We start from the raw sequence: 18,522 nt of genomic DNA, 5'->3' as shown, positions 1-18,522 counted from the left end.
AGGGGAAATAGTCTGAGATAAAGATAAGGTACACAGGAACAACAGTGTAGAAGACCCCAAAAGAAAGTTAACCGTCTGCGGTTTTGGGAAGTCCTCCTAACCTCTCTAAGTCATTGTAGTATAGGAGATTGGGTAGATGGACTGTAAGGACCCTTCCAGCTCTGAGGTTCAAAGGATCCATGACGTCCAATTATTCCATGTCCCAGAAGTCCGCTAGCTTAAAATCAAGGCTTGAAAGAAAAGCAGATATTTAGGGTAAACCTTAGCCTGACATCTCAAGCAATTTTTCAGTATTCCATGAATTTCATGGATGTCTCTGTATGTTGTTAGGGCAAAAAAAGCACAAAGATGCCCAATTTCCATGCTGTGTGGTCTAGTCATTGAATGAAGATTCTGAGATTGTTAGGTCTTTGGACCTGCTTTCGACCTTTGCTGACTCACCAAGTCTCTATTTGTCCCTCTGAAATCATCATGGGGTACTGAAACGCTTCTCATAGGACAGTCATGATGATTACACTGTATAAAATGTTTTAAGAATCTGAAATGAAAGGCATGGGCAGTATAATTTGTTCAGTTCAGCCTGGCCAAATAAGTTGCTTGAATTTCAGAGAGATGACATTTCCTGATATTCTTAGGTGCGAGGTAGAATAATTTGGCTCAGAACAAAGTTCCAGTAAGCACAGTCACAGCTGGCAAGTAACAACTGCCAGGACCATGTGCCTTATAAAATCAGAAAAATATCTTTTTTGTTCTGCTATATTTGGGACAACTAGGCGATGTCAGGGCCAAAGCTCAATAAATATTTACAGAACATGCAAATTAATAACGGTATCTATTGATACAGTTTATGTTGACTCAATTTACCTTGAACATGCAGTAAGAACTCATAAAAATCATCAAGGATACTAACCCACATTTTCAAAACTGGCCCAGCCCCTCTTTTGTTGACCCATTCTGATTAACTTTGTGTAAATCTTGCTGACTTCCTTGGTTTTCCAAACTTAGTTTGGCTCAGTCACTCCACGTTAAATTTCCTTTAATGCACTCCTGTCTTGGAAAATCCATTTTTGATTCTCTACTCCAGCTTAACTTAGCATCTCACTTTTTTACCAAATGCTAATATTAGACCTTTGGAATAACACACACCATGACTAGAACCTTTAACCTTCTAGTGATACAGAATAAGCCACTTAGGAAACCAAGGTCCATGCATCACTAGGAAGACCTTTGTTGCATTAATGGCAAAAAATGCTTCCTTTAAAATTTTTTTAATGTTTTATTTATTTTTGAGAGAGAGAGAGAGAGAACACGAGCAGGGGAGGGGCCAAGAGAGAGGGAGACACAGAATCCAAAGCAGGCTCCAGGCTTTGAGCTGTCAGCACAGAGCTTGATGCAGGACTCGAACCCACTAACTCTGAGATCATTACCTGAGCCAAAGTTGGCCGCTTAACTGACCGAGCCACCCATGAGCCCCTGTTGCTTCCTTTAAATTCAAGTCATTTAAATTTAATTTAAACTTAATTTAAATTCAAGTCATTTAACCGAATTCTTTACCTTAGAGAAACACTAAATAAGTCTACCCCTCTTTCACACAATAGTCATTCAAATGTATAAAAATTAGTGATCATATTCTATCTTAAGCCCTTTACTGGAAACTCAACCATCTTATAGGACATAGTTTTTAAATCATCTATCTTTCTGATAAATTTGAGTACAAAAAAATAGAAACTGTATGGCAAGAGCCACCATACCCTAAGTTATGGAAACTGGTAAACCAGGAGAAAATGTTTACAAGACATATCACAAACAAAAGCTAATATCCCTAATATGTAAACAATTCATAATAATTAAGAATAGAGGCCCCAAAATCTGATAAAAAAGACAGGCCAGGTAAAATTAGACAATTCACAAAAATATATTTAAAATGGCCCTTAAGCATATGAAAAGACATTCAATCTCAATTAGATTTTATCAAAATAAGTTAATGCAAATTAAACTATACTGAGATACTATCTCTTATCCATTAGAAGGGTAAAAGATAAAAAATAAACAAAAATCAAATAAACAACACAAAACCCCACATTTTGTTAGTTGATGCTATGTAGAAACAGGTACTCTCATACACTGTTGATGGGAATATACACTAGTATAATTTTTTTTAGAGGGGAATTTAGGCTTATATAATAAAAATATATATGTGCTTACTTATTGACCCAGCAAAAGAGTCAAGACAATTATTAGAAGCAGTTGGAGGAGTTTATACCAAAGATACACTCCGCAGTGTAAAAATACACATACAGAATTATAATTGCACAGTATTAGAAACAATTTAGATCTAGCAAAGTGATTGAATAAACTATGGTACATCCACACAATGCAATACTATGTAGCTATAAAAAGAATGAAGAAGTTATCTATGAACTGATACAGACTCATTTTTAGGGTATAATGTTAGGAGAATAGAAGCAGCCTTCATAAGAGTGTCTGTACTATGCTTAAAGTGTAAGAGGGAAAATACAAAAATATATATAAATGTGCTCATTTATGAAAAAAAGAAAATAGAATAAACCCTAAACTACTAAGATTTGAGATAGTAGGTTGAAACAGGGTAAAAAATGGAAATGTGGTACAAGAGACAGGGGAGTGACACTTCTTGATTAAAAAAGAAATTACAGTTTTGTCTTAGAATAAGGATAGTATCTCACATACTTAAAGGATAGGTGTATGATTAAAATGGATGGTGGGGAAGACGACCCCAAATGGGACATAAAATCAAATTCTATTATCAATAACATAACCACACTGAAGAGGTAGTGGTGGTGAATAACTCATCAAAGTAATTTTGGAAAACTTTGACTACATACTCTAAGGATAAAAATAAAGAAAGAAAAACTGTATATAAACATTGTACTTTCATTACTAGGTTTATTTCCCACAGGTTATGGGTTAGTTATTCTGAAACTCCTTTATGTGTATTCTGTGAGACAACAAATATATTGCGGATAATGGGAGTTAGGTTGCTCTTTGTCAGAAAGGGGTTGTGAATCAGGAAAGGAAGAAGGCTAGAGTAAGTCTTGTGGGCTTGGATTTATATGGGCAGCATCAGTATAAGCTCAAGGATTAAAAAATGTATACAGATAGATATACAAATACCTCTAGGTGTGTGTATACATTCATACATACAGTTCATAGCTCTACTGAGAATGCCTAAAAAGCAATTATACTCTTAGATCAATGAGCACAACTTGTGCCCATTCTCTCTAGAAAAAGTAACTGTCTTAATAAAATACCATTCTCAAAAAAAGAACCAGGGATCCTCAAAGAAAGGGCACATTTCAGGCTAGGGTAGGAAAAGTACAAGATGAGCTTGGAACATCTTGTGAGGTTAGGATTTAGAAAATGCTCAAAACATAAAAGGAGAAAAATACTCATATCAAAAGGACACCTTTGCAGCCAGCAAAATGAGCTCCCAATGACCAAATCCTGAACAATTTGAGCATAAAAATAATTGATTATAATGTTGGGTTATAAGTCATAGATAAAAAATAAAATCCAGAGTCCACACAGATATAAATAAATAATTGAGGGGCACTTGGGTGGCTCAGTCGGTTGGGCGTCCGACTTCAGTTCAGGTCATGATCTCACAGTCCGTGAGTGTGAGCCCCACGTCGGGCTCTGTGCTGACAGCTCGGAGCCTGGAGCCTACTTCAGATTCTGTGTCTCCCTCTCTCTCTACCCCTCTCCTGCTCATGTTCTCTCTGTCTCAAAAATAAAAACATTTTTAAAATAAATAAATAATTGAACAGTTACACAAAAGTGGGGGGAAGGAAATCTCTTCCTTGAATTAGACTAGAATTAATAAATGGAGAAGGAATATTAGAAATAGAAAATCATCATTTAACAAACATCAAAGTCATAGTTGTTAGGCAAGAATCATCAATGGAAGCTAAAATTAGACAAAAGTATGAGAAAAAAGATACACTGTCTCAAAGTATCTCCCCATAAGATACTTATTTATTACAAAGGAAAAAATACAGTGGAGAGCCTGACAGATACCGCCCTTACCAAAGATAACATCACCAGCAATGGGACAAATAAACATTGTATGCCTCTTGATATGATGCACCGAGAGGGACAAAACATCATGTCTATGTCATTCTTAAAAATATGAATAAACTGAATTTAACCACAGGGAAACATCCTACAAGTTAAGGGACATTGTCTAAAGTAACTGAACAGTACTCTTCAAAATGTTAAGGTCATGAAAGACAGAAAAATGGAAGAACTGTTCCAGACTAAGAGACAAGATAACTAAATGCAATGTGTGATCCTGGATTGGATCCTCAATTGGGAGATGACATACCTATGATAACTGGCAACATGTGAACAAGGTATATAGAATACCAAATAAAATTGTATCATTATTAACTTCCTGATTTTGATAACTGTACCATGGGTGTTATGGGCTGAATTGTGCCCTACCCACCCAAAAGTCATGTGTTGAATCCTAACCCCCTACTACCTCAGAATGTGACTACATGGAGACAGGGCCTTTAAAGAGGTGATTAAGGTAAACTGAGGTCATATGGATAGGACCTAATCCCATATAACTGATGCTCTTATGAAAAGAGATTAGCGCCATGACAACACTGATGGAGGGATGACCATATGAGGATACCATGAGACTATATGAGGACACAATGACTATACAAGGCCATCTACAAGCCAAGGAGATGGGCCTTGAGAAGACTCCAAACCTGCTGACACTTTAATCTTAGATTTCTGACTTCCAGATCCATGAGAAGATAAATTTCTGTTGTCTAACCCACCTAGTCTGTACTATTTTATAACGGCAGCCCCAGAAAACTAATACAACATACAATGGAATGTTATTAGCTTTGAAAAGGAAGGAGATTTTGACACATGCTCTAACATGGATAAGCTTTGAAGATATCATAGCAAGTGAAATAAGCCAGTGACCAAAGGGCAAGTACTGTATGATTCCACTCACATGAGACAGCTAGAGTGGTCACGTTCCTACAGAGAGAAGGAAGAATGGTAGGAATGGAATGTCCTACAGACAGAAGGTAGAAGATGGCTGCCAGGGGCTGAGGGAGGAGGGGGATGGGGAGTTAGTATTTAATGGGTACAGAGTTTCAGCGATGCAAGATGGAAAGAGCTCTGGCAATTAATGTGGTGATGGTTGTACAACAGTGTGAATGCACTTAATGCCACTGAATCATATTCTTAAAAAATGGTTAAAGTGATAAATTTCATGTTTTATATATTTTACCAGAATTAAAAATAAAAATAGAGGGGCGCCTGGGTGGCTCAGTCGGTTAAGCGTCCGACTTCAGCTCAGGTCACGATCTCGCGGTCCCTGAGTTCGAGCCCTGCGTCGGGCTCTGGGCTGATGGCTCAGAGCCTGGAGACTGCTTCCAATTCTGTGTCTCCCTCTCTCTCTGCCCCTGCCCCATTCATGCTCTGTCTCTCTCTGTCTCAAAAATAAATAAAACGGTATAAAAAAATTAAAAAAAAATAAAAATAGAGAAGAGGAGAATTTGGTTACATAGGGTGAAGACCAATGGGGAACAAAAACATGATGATGGAGAGACGAGGTGCTGCAGTATGAGCTAAGGAGCACCATGGATTTCTGGGAGGCCCCAAAAGCTAGAAAAGGCAAGAAAGGATTCTCCCCTACAGTCCTAGGAGGGAGCATGGCCCCGCTGACACACCTGGTTTCCAGCCTTCAGAACTGTAAAACTATTTAGTTTTGTTGTTTTAAGCAAAGTAAAGAAGGGAGGGAAGGAGGGAAGGAAAGTGAGAGAAATAGGGAAAGAAAAGAAAAGGAAAAAAAAAAAAAGGAAATCATGAGCCTGAGAGCCGGTCTGAAGTTCTGTTATACATAACACCATGTTATATATCTAGCCAGCTTGGAATGGGTTCAAGAGAGTGAACCATCATTATTTCATGTGGATTAAGTGCTTGAAATGTGCAGGTCTGAAGCATCTATAAGTGCATCTGCCCAAACAACAGCCAAGGATCATTCTTTTCCCTGGAGAATACACTTGTCTTTGTAAATCATTGCCTAAACACAGAATTACCCAGAAGAAAAGGTGAAGTAGATAAACTTTGTCTCCTGTGACCCCACTTTGACTTCTCCCATGCTTGCTTTTCACCAGAGCAATAATGGTGGTGGGCAAATTGTAAAACAGTTAGGAAACTTGCCTCTATTTGTTTTATGTTCACTTATCCTTTTACTTGCTCATATTCAACAAACAACTCTTAAGTAACTTATATGTTCTAAGGAGCAATTCATTTAGTTGACAAACATTTATAGAGCATCTGCCATATGCTAGACATTGGCCTAGGTGTCAGAGATATGGTAGTGAACAAAACAATATCCCTGTGGCCACCATGAAAATGCACATCACAGAACTCCTACTGAGGGAATGCCATTAACTGCCAGCACCATCTGCTGTGCTCTGAAATCTATCACCATATTCCTGCCTGGGCTATACTTCCCACAGGCTGTTTCCAGATAATGACTAAACTTAGCAAAGGCACTAGAGCAAACCAGGTCCTAGAAGACATAAGACTCCTCTGACAGATGATTCTGACTGAGCTTCATGAAATTTTCTTCAAACTGTGCTGCCATCTATGGTCTTCCTTCTTTCCTTACTTCCTCCCTTTTTCCATCTCTCCTTCACAAGAGTCAAAACTGCACCATAGTCTAACCTCTCTTCCAGCTTCCTCTGGTTCCTTTCCCATACTCCTTTACTAGTGTTTCCCCAATAAACCTCTTGCAAGTGTAATCCCATCTTGGTGTCAGCTTTTGGAGGACCTTGACTAACACAGTCCCCACCTCCCTGCTGGAGGGGCCATAGGGAGCAGTTAAGAACATGCATTCTGGAATCAGACTGCCTGGGTTTGAAGCCCTACACTGCCAGTTACCAACAGTTTATTTCATCTCTCTCCCTGCCTCAATTTCATTGCAGACTCTGACTCAGTTTCATCACCTGTAAAATGAAGGCAATAACAGTAAACTAAACTTGCAGGGTCATTGTTAGGACCAAACATATTATATGTAAGTTGCCTTGATTGGAGCAAGAGTGAATGGTCTGTGTACATGCTAATCATTAAAATAGGTTGCACTTTAGTGAAGGAGCTAGACAAAAGCCCACAAATACCAGTTGATGATAATTATAAGGTGAATATAAGAAGAGTAATAAGATAGGGTGACTAATTAGACTAGGAAGTCAGGAAAAGTCAATAAGAAAGAGTCCACCATGTTGAAATCTGGAGAAGAGCTGATCAGGCAAAGGAAACACCTTGTGCAAAGACCTTAAGGCAAGAATGTGCAGTCATACTTTAGAAAGATCAAGAGGGTCAGAGAAACTAGACAGTAGTGAACAACAAGAAGGATGACAGGTAGGAAAACAAAAAGGTAGGCGGAGGCCGGATCAAGGAGGGCTGAGTAGGCTAGAAGGAGTTTCATTTCAAGCATGAATGGACACTTCTCTAAAGAAGACATCCAGATGGCCAACAGGCACATGAAAAGATGCTCAACGTTGCTCCTCATCAGGGAAATATAAATCAAAACCACACTCAGATATCACCTCATGCCAGTCAGAGTGGCCAAAATGAACAAATCAGGAGACTATAGATGCTGGAGAGGCTGTGGAGAAACAGGAACCCTCTTGCACTGTTGGTGGGAATGCAAACTGGTGCAGCCACTCTGGAAAACAGTGTGGAGGTTCCTCAGAAAATTAAAAATAGACCTACCCTATGACCCAGCAGTAGCACTGCTAGGAATTTACCCAAGGGATACAGGAGTACTGATGCATAGGGGCACTGTTTATAGCAGCACTCTCAACAATAACCAAATTGTGGAAAGAGCCTAAATGTCCATCAACTGATGAATGGATAAAGAAATTGTGGTTTATATACACAATGGAGTACTACGGGGCAATGAGAAAGAATGAAATATGGCCCTTTGTAGCAACGTGGATGGAAATGGAGAGTGTGATGCTAAGTGAAATAAGCCATACAGAGAAAGACAGATACCATATGTTTTCACTCTTATGTAGATCCTGAGAAACTTAACAGAAACCCATGGGGGAAGGGTAGAAAAAAAAAAGAAAAAGAGGTTAGAGTGGGAGAGAGCCAAAGCATAAGAGACTCTTAAAAACTGAGAACAAACTGAGGGTTGACGGGGGGTGGGAGGGAGGTGAGGGTGGGTGATGGGTAGTGAAGAGGGCACCTCTTGGGATGAGCACTGGGTGTTTTATGGAAACCAATCTGACAATAAATTTCATATATTGAAAAAATAAATAAATAATTAAAAATTTAAAAAAATAAAAAAATAGAAGGGGTTTCATTTCTTCTTTCATTTACTCAATGTGTATTTGTCAGCCGCCCAACTAAGTAGCAAGAACCCCGGCAATTCCGTTTCTACATTTTCTAGTTACATGGGTATTGGCAACAAGAAGCAGTAGTTAAGTAGTGGTAGTAAAGCCCAGGCAGTACTCAGTCATACAAGAGGCAAAACCATCTTCTGAAAACATTCCTTCTTTGTATTTTAACTTGACTCAAATTTTCTGCCCTTGGCACATTTTTTTTCCCTACTCATAGACATTTTTGATTTTTCACATATAATTATATTATTTACATACATTTACATAATGACCTATATTTTTTTACATATGGAATTATATATAAAACAACTAGATTCAGTTTAACTGTCAAAGTTCTGATGGCTTGAAAACAACAACACATCCAGCAACTCTGTGATTGGCTATTATTCTAAGCATTGCTATGTTCTATTTGCCTCAACTTGACTGTACTGCAAGTGCTCTGGTCGGTCAGTGAGTACCTTTCATTAGGTGGCAAAGTTTGGCAACCACTCTAGCAGTTACACTATAGTCCTGAGATGCCCAGGAAGGGGTGTTTGTTTTACCTCGTTGTGTAGTCTATTGTGAAACCAGAGACAAAAGTTTTGTGTCTTCGAGGTCCTGAGCACTCACTTAGTTCTCCTTAACATAGAGCTATATCTGCACAGGCCCACAGTCACTGAATTCATTAGGGACTTCATTTCCTTGTTTATAAAGTGGGGATAATGTACCTTTTCTACTTGCCTTTGCAACCTGAGTGAGTGAAGTTTTCTCCAGTGGATGCTCCTGAATCTGGAGCCATGAGGCAAGGAGAGGATTTCAAAGTTATTTTTGTTTAGCCCTTTTCCCCACAAGTTCAGTGAAGCTGAAAAAAAATCTTTAGCTGAAATTCTAGGTGGGGAAGTGATAACTAGAGTGTTGAGATAGACAAGCTGTTGTGTTTTCATCCCAAATTAGAGTCCTGAGGACAAGAATAGCATTTGCAATAGCACTTGCCTGGGAAAAATTACAAGGGAATTCAGTCTCCAGGTTTCAAGCTGCAGGTTGGTAGTTTTGAGTCCTTCCCCAAGGGTTGCCTTTCTCTCTGTTAAAATCTATGGACTCTGCAGGGAACACAGAGGTTTCCCTGTTAGATCTACCTCTGGTTGAGGGGAGGCCCTATGCCTTTTACTGGCCCGTGGGCTTCAACTTTTCAGTCTGCAAAATAAAACATATAATCAACCTATCTTCCTCCAAAGGTTATTGGTGAGGTTTACTAGTAACTATGTATGAGGGAGAGAGAGAGGGAAATTTAGAGTTAGAGACAGAACAGACAGTTACAGAAAGCATTTCCTGGAATCTTAACCTTGAAGGAGAATATATGATTGGCTGTACTCTAGGCTAAATAAAGGACCATAGCATCAGGAAGGAAATATTCCCTAATTTGGGGTTATGGAGGATTATGGAGGAAAGAAAACAAGACTTCCCTAAGGACATCATTTTTCCTGAGGTTATCCTTTAGTCTTGAGCAGTGGCTCTCAAGCTTCTCAGAGTCATTTGTTGAGCCCAATCCAATACTTTCTGAGAGAGAATCACTGGGACTTCTACTTCTGGCTAAGAGGGAATAACGTAAACTATGTTTATTTTCCCACTGAAAACTGCCAAAAAATGGGCAAAACATATAAAACAATGGTTTCTAAGACACTGGACATAAGAAAACAAAGGACAGTGAACTCTGAGTCACAGGAAAGAAAAAAAAGTCTTATGATTACCCCAGCTTGCAAGCCTTGAGAAAATTGCTAGGTTTGTGCAAGGCAGAGCCTAGCTGACTACTTGAGCTGGAAGGAAGAAGGTGAGACTGTGGCAAAATTAAGTCGGTAGAATTCTCAGGACAGAGTAACAGAGAAAAAAGCTACAGAGAGAGAGAGCACACTTTAGATTTCTGCAGATCTCCAGTATTCATATGAGTATTGATCAATGCAGATGTGTAAGAAAATGAAGACTGGTGGGAACCATCTGAAAGGATTGAAGATAATAATGTCCAGCAGTCACACAGGGTCAATAACAGTGTCTATTCTCAACACTTTGAATGGAAAACCTCAAGATTCAAGAGGCAATGTGTAGATTCAACAAAAGGTTTTTGCTTCAGTGGTGGGAATAAGTACCCCTGAACTGATAACTGTTCAGTCCTGCCTAACTAATCTTAAAACAGCAAAGAATTAGTGTTTCCAAATAATTTAACTTGGTCCCAGAACTAAGCTCAAGAATATTTGTAAGAATACAAAAATATTTAGCTTTCAAAAAATATATATATATTTAGCTTTCAACATGGTAAAATTCACAATGTTGAGTGTTTACAAAAAAAAATTACTGGCCATAAAAGAAGAAAATGCAATCCATAATGAGAAAAGTAAAATCACGGAAAATAACCCAGAACTAATATGGCCAATGATATTGTAATATTGTTGCATGACAGATGCTAGGTACACTTGGAGTGAGCATAGCATAATATATAGAGAAGTTGAATCACTATGTTATATACCTGAAATTAATGTAACATTATGTGTCAGCTAGAGGCAAATTAAAAAAAAGAAAAAAGTAAAAAGAAATCACTTTTGTTAATACGCTGAGCTTGATTCAGGAGGGAAAAAAAGAAAGAAAGAAAATAACCCTGAACTGATACTAGAATTACCAAAGACATTGAAACAGTTTTATGCTGTATTCTATATAATTTAAAAGTAAGTAGAGACATGGAATATCTAAAAAAGACCTAAGACAAACTTATAGAAATAAAAACTACAATGTCTGAGATAAAAATTCACTGGTTGGGAACAATAGGTTAGACATGGCAAACCAAAGATTTGCAAACTATGAAAACAAAGCAATAAAAACTATTCAAAATGAAACAAGAAAAGGATAGTTTTTAAAAAATGAACAAAACACCAGTGAGCTGTGGGATACTTTCAAGTAATCTAATATAAGTTTAATTAAAGAACCCAGAGTGCAGAAGAGTATTAGAATAAATATTTGAAGAAATAATGACTGAAATGTTCCAAAATTTGATGAATATAATAAAAACAGATCTAAAAAATTCAACAAACCCTATGCATAAGAAACATTGATAGAATTACACCAAGGCACATCATAATAAAATTTCAAACCAGTCATAGAGAGAAAATCTGTTGTATATGAGTGATGAAGCATGGAATATACCCCAAAAACTAAGAGCACACCTTACACACTATATGTTAGCCAATTTGATAATAAATTATATATTTTTTTAAAAAGCGAAATTAATAAAAGACACATGATCTACAGCAGAAATCTCGCAGGCCAGGATAGAGTGACAAAAAACAAAAAACAAAAAACAAAACAAAATCCTCCTAATCAAGAATACTATACTCAGTGGGGCACCTGGGTGGCTCAGTTGGTTAAGCATCTGACTTCAGCTCAGGTTATAATCACACTTTGTGAGTTCAAGCCCCATGTCAGGCTCTGTGCTGACAGCTTGGAGCCTACAGCCTGCTTCAGATTCTTTCTCCCTCACTTTCTGCCCCTCCTCCCCTGATCCCACTGTATCTCTGTCTCTCTCTCAAAAATACACATTACAAATTTTTAAAATAAAAAAAGAATACTATACTTGGCAAAATTATCCTTCAAAAATGAGGAAGAGATAAAGTCTTTCCCAAACAAAAACTAAGGGAATTTCTTATCTACTAAACCTGTCTTACAAAAGCTGCTTAAGAAAATTCTTCAATCTAAAAAGCAACACAAAAACATACGAAAGCATACATTTCATTGGTAAAGGTAAATATTTAAACAAACAGGATAATATAACACTATAATGGTGATATATAAACTACTTTTAGCCAGGCACTCAGGAAAGATGGCAGAGTAGGAGAATTCTAAGTGCACCTTCCCCACAGACACGTCAAGTTAACAGCTACATCTATGCATCTATCTAACTCTGAAAATGACCCAAAGACCGGCAGAACAGACCTTACACAGCTCATCATAGAGAGGCGGCCACATAGAAAGGAGAAGGAGGGCTGGAGATGTGTTTGGGAGCCAAACTTCCAGCATGACCCACCACAAATGGGAGAGACAGGACAAGAATGGAGAAGTGGGAAGATCAGACCCTATGTGGGGCAGCCCTGGCACTGGGGATCCCCACTGGGAAGATGAGTCCCCATAACATTTGGATTTGAAAGCCAGCAGGGCTTAACACTGGAAGTTTTAAAAATCTACAGTTTTAGCCCCATTAGATCTGGAGAACAATAGGAAATTGAGTTCTGGCCCTGAAGGAGCCAAAATACTAAATAACTTGCTTGGAGACATAGAACAGGGGCAGCACTTTGAAAATCATCTGGGGTATATGTAAAGAAGAGCTATTGACCTACCTTAGAACTAATCAAAGAGGCAGGAATCTACAGGAGATTTCTCCAGGAATAAAAGTGCTGGTGGATGCCATTTGTCTTTCCTCCCCCAGCCTATATAGTCAGATGCTTGTGGGAGCCAGTGCTAACACTTTCCATCTATTCTGCAAACACTGAATGTCCTGTCCTGGCATTCTCCTGAAGACCTGCCACATCCAACCAGCTCACTTCAGCATATGTCTTTCCAAAGCAACTTCTGCCCTACCACACCCATCAGGTAGCCCGAGCTGGAAACAGTGCCACTCCAAAGTGACTACTGCCCTGGGGAAGGGGGGAATTAACCCCACATGTCATCTCACCTGCAGATCCTGCAGCCAGACTTCTTAGCTGGCTGTGCAGGGAACAAACTCTGCCATGTGCCAGCAGCTACAGCAGAGAGGGTAATTGCAGACAGCTAAGATGACTGACAGCCCATCCACCAACAAGCTTATGGTGGCCATAGACAGGCTTCTCGACAGTACAGGAGGAGCCCTTGCCCAGTGCAACCACAGCAGGCAAAGTGGGTCATTAGAGCTAGCTTGGCTGAAGACAACTGCAGATTAGTCAAAACAGGAGGGTGCACACAGTCCACACAGGGGACATCCTGTAACACCTGGTTCTGGTGACCAGGGGAGACTGCACTATAGGGCACCATAGGACTTCTACACAAGACCATTACTTTCAAGACCAGAAGACATAGCTGATTTCCCTAATATGTAAAAACAAACACAGAGAGTTAGACAAAGAGAAGAAACAGGGATGTGCTCCACCCAAGTAAAAGAACAAGACAAAATCACAGTAAAAAAAAGCTAAATTAAATGGAGATAAGCAATATACATGATAAAGAATTCAAAGTACTGCTCATAAAGATACTCAGTGGACATGAGAAAACAGTGGATAAACTCAGTGAGAACTTCAACAGAGATTTAAAAAAAATACAAAAAAGAACTAGTCAGAGCTGAAGACTCATTAACTGAAATAAAATATACACTAGAGGGTATCAGTAGCAGAGTAGAAGATGCAGAAGAACAGATCAGAATTCTGGAAGACAGGCTAATGGAAAGCAACCAATCTAAACAGCAAAAAGAAAAAAAATATTAAAAAAATGAGAATAGATTAAGAGAACTTGTGACATCAACAAGCATAATAATTTTCATATTACAGGAATTCCAGAATAAGAAGAGATAGGGGTGCCTGGGTGGTTCAGTCAGTTAAGCATCCAACTTCGGCTCAGGTCATGATCTCACAGTTCAAGGATTTGAGCTCTGCATTGGGCTCCACACTGAGTGTGAAGCCTGCTTGAGATTCTCTACCTCTCTCTCTGCCCTTTCCCTACTCATGCTTTCTCTAAACAAACAAACAAACAAACAAATAAACCTAAAAAAAAAACAAACCAGAGACAGAGAAGGGGACAGAAAACTTATTTGAAAGAATAGTAGCTAAAAATCTTCCCTAATCTGGGGAAGGAAACAGACATCCAGGTCCAGGAAACAAACAGAGTCCCTAACAAGATGAACACAAGGAGGTCCACACCAAGGCATATAATAATTAAAATGGCAAAAATTAATGTTAAAGACAGAATTTTAAAAGCAGAAAAACAACACAGTTTCATATAAGGAAAACCCCATAGGCTATCAGCCGATTTTTCAGCAGAAACTTTGTGCACCAGAAGGGATTAACATAGTATCTTCAAAGTGATGAAAAGAAAAAACCTACAACCAAGAATACTCTGCCTGGCAAGGTTATCATTCAGAATAGAAAGAGAAATCGTTTCCCAGACAAACAAAAGTTAAAGTTAACACCACTAAACCAGCCTTTTAAGAAATGTTAAAGGGAATTATCTAGGTGTTTAAAAAAAAAAAGCCATGACTAGAAGAAAATTATAAAAGGAAAAAATTCCACAGGCAAAAGTAACCATATAGTAAATACAGTAGATTAATCAGTTATAAAGCCAGTTTGGAAGTCAGAATACAAATGTTGTAAAATCAGTTATATCTACAAAAATTAGTAAAAGTATTAAAAGATGTAAAATGTAAGATCATGTAAAATATGAAAAGGGGAGTAAAAATTTAGTGCTTTTGGAATGTGTTCAAACTTAAGTGACCATTAATATAGACTGCTATACAAATAAGATGTTATATATACACCATGAATCAAAAATCTATAATAGATACCAAAAAATAAAATAAAGAGAAAGGAATCCAAGCATAACACTTAAAGTCATCAAACCACAAAGGAAGAGAGCAAATAAAGGAGAAAGAAACAGAGGAGAACTACAAAAACCACCAGAAAACAATTAACAAAATGGCAAAAAGTACATACTTGTCAATTTTTACTTTAAGTGTAAATGGTCTACGTGCTCCAATCAAAAGGATAGGGTGACTGAATGGATTAAAAAAAGACCCATCTACATGTTGCATTCAACAGACTCACTTCAGACCACACACATATACAGACTAAAAGTGAAGGAATGGAAAACATATACCAGGCAAATGCAAACAAAAACAAAAACAAAAAAAAAACTGGGGCACCAATACTTATGTCAAACAAAATGGGCTTTAAAAGAAATACTGTAGCAAGAGACAAAGAAGGGACCTACATAATAACGAAGGCAATAATACAACAAGAGGATATAACAACTGTAAGGATCTATGCATCCAGCATGGTAACACCTAAAAGATAAAGTAAATATTAACATACATAAAGGGAGAAATTGACAGTAATACAATAATAGCATGAGACTTTAATACCCCATTTACATTAATGGAGATTTCATCCATACAGAAAATCAACAAGGAAACAATGGCTTGAATGACACACTAGAACTGAGGGACTTAACAGATACATACAGAACATCCCATCCAAAAACAGCAGAATAAGTGCACAGGGAACATTCTCCAGGACAGATCACATGTTAGGCCACAAAAGAAGTCTCAATAAACTAAAGAAAACTGAAATCATATTAAGCATCTTTTCCAATCACAAGAGTTCAAAACTAGAATTCAGTTACAAGAAAAAAACTGGTAAAAAAAAAAAAAGCCACAAATACAAGAAGGTTAAAACAACATGCAACTAAACAATAAATGCATCAAAGAAATCAAAGAGGAAATAAAACATTCATGGAAACAAATTAAACTGGAAACACAGTGGGTAAAAATCTTTAGGATGCAGAAAAGCAGTTCTAAGAAGTTTATATGATACAGTCCTACCTCATAGAAGCAATAAAAATCTCATATAAACAAACCCAACCTTACTTCTAAAGGAGCTAGAAAAAGGAAAAAAAAAGGTCGAAAGTTAGTAGAGGAAAGGAAATAATAAAGGTTAGAGTGAAAATAAATGAAATAGAGACAAAGAAAACAGTAGTTGGTTCTTCAAAAAGAGAAAACAAAATTGATAAACCTTTAACTAAACTCATCAGGAAAAAAAGACTCCATGAAATCAGAAATGAAGGAGAAATAACTGACACCACAGAAATACAAAGAATTATAAGAGAATATTGTGAAAATTAAATACCAATAAATTGGACAATGCAGAAGAAATAGATAAAATCCCAGAAACATACAGTCTTCCAAAACTGAATCAGGAAGAAATAAGAAAATTTAAATGGACAAATTACTAGTAATGAAATTGAATCAGTAATACACAGAAATCTGTTGTGTTCCTATACACTAATAATGAAGTAGTAGAAAGATAAATTAAGAATTCCATTTACAACTGCACCAAAAAGAATAAAACACCTAGGGATAAGTTAAATCAAGGAAGTGGACAAACTATACTCTGAAAACTATAAAACATTTATGAAAAAAACACTACACAAACAAATGGAAAGATATACCATGATCATGGTTTGAGAATTAATATTGTTATCTCCATACTATCTAAAGCAATCTACAGATTCAATTCAATACCTATCAAAATACCAATGGTATTTTTCACATAACTAGAATAATCCTCAAATTTGTATGGAACCACAAAAGATCTAAAATAGCCAAAGCACCATTGAGAAAAAACAACAAACCCGGAGGTATCACAACCCTAGATTTCAAGATATACCACTAAGCTATAGTAATCAAGACAGTATTGTATTGGCTCAAAAATAGACATACAGATGAATAGAATAGGATAGAAAGACCAGAAATACCCACACTTATATGATAAATTAATCTATGACAAAAGGAGTCAAGAATATACAGTGAGGAAGAGACAATCTCTTCAATAAATGATGCTGGGAAAACTAGACAGTTGCATGCAAAGAATGAAACTGGGCCACTTTCTTACACCAGATACAAAAATTAACTAAAATATGTACTAAAGACCTAAAAGTGAGGCCTGAAACCATAAAACTCCTAAAAGAAAACATAAGCAGTAATTTCTTGCATAACAGCTTTAGCAACTTATTTATGGATATGTCTCCTCAGGAAAGGGAAACAAAAGCAAAAACAAACTATTGGAGCTACACCAAAATAAAAACCTTTTGCACAGTGAAGGAAACCATCAACAAAACAAAAAGGCAACCTTGTGAGTGCAAGAAGTTATTTATAAATGGTATATGATAAGAGGTTAAAATACAAACTATATAAAGAATTTATACACCACCAAAAAAAAAAAAAACCACCAGAGACAATCTGATTTAAAAACTGACAGAAGAACTGATTATAGGAAAAATGGACAAAGGAATTTTATTTTTCCAAAGAACACATATAGATGTCAAACATACACATAAAATGATGCTCAGCATCACTAATCATCAGGGAAATGCAAATGATTCTCACAGTGAGATTTTGCCTTAAACCAAAGACAAGAAGGATCAAGTGTTGGTGAAGATGTGGAGGAAATATACCTTTGTTCACTGTTGATGAAAATGCAAATTGGTGCAACCACTGTGGAAAACAATATGGAGTGTTCGCTCAAGCAATTAAAAATTGAAATACAATACCATTCAGTAATTCCAATATTGGATATTGACCCAAAGAAAATGAAAATGTGAATTCAAAAAGAGATATGCATCCCTATGTTTACTGCAGCACTATTTACAGTATCCCAGATATGGAAGCAACCCAAGTGTTTATCCAGAAATGAATGGATTAAGAGGATGTGGTGTATATATACAATAGAATATTCCTCAGCCATAAAAAAAAATGAGATCTTACCATTTAGAGAAACGTGGATGGACCTAGAGGGTATTATGCTAAGTGAAATAAGTTAAAGACAAATACCATAGGATTTCACTTACATGTGGAATCTAAAAAAACAAAAACAAAACAAAACAAAGCAAAAAGACTGAACAGACTCTTAAATACAAAGAACAAACTGGTGCTTGCCAGAGGGGAGGTGGGTGGGTCAGTGGGTATGGGAGATTAAGAGACACAAACTTTTAGCTATAAAATAAATAAGTCATGGAGATGAAAAGTACAGCATAGGGAATATAGTCAGTAATATTATAATAACAATGTATGGTGATAGATGGTGACTACACTTGTTATGGTGAGCATTAAGTAACATAGAACTGTCGAGTCAATATGTTGTAAACCTGCAAGTAGTCTAAAGTTGTATGTCATTTATACTTCAATAAGAAAAATTACTTTAAGTCTGATATAAAGGTTAAGAGATAAAACTTTGTTAATGGATACCTAATATAAAAAGAACCAAACTTTAACTATGAGGACACAAAGCATAAAGGAAGGAATAAAAATTGTAAAATATTTATTATGATTGAAGTCAAGTTGTTATCTTTA

Source organism: Prionailurus bengalensis, chromosome E4, assembly GCF_016509475.1.
Source record: "Prionailurus bengalensis isolate Pbe53 chromosome E4, Fcat_Pben_1.1_paternal_pri, whole genome shotgun sequence".
Classification (NCBI taxonomy): Eukaryota; Metazoa; Chordata; class Mammalia; order Carnivora; family Felidae; genus Prionailurus; species Prionailurus bengalensis.
This window is presented reverse-complemented; position numbering follows the sequence as displayed.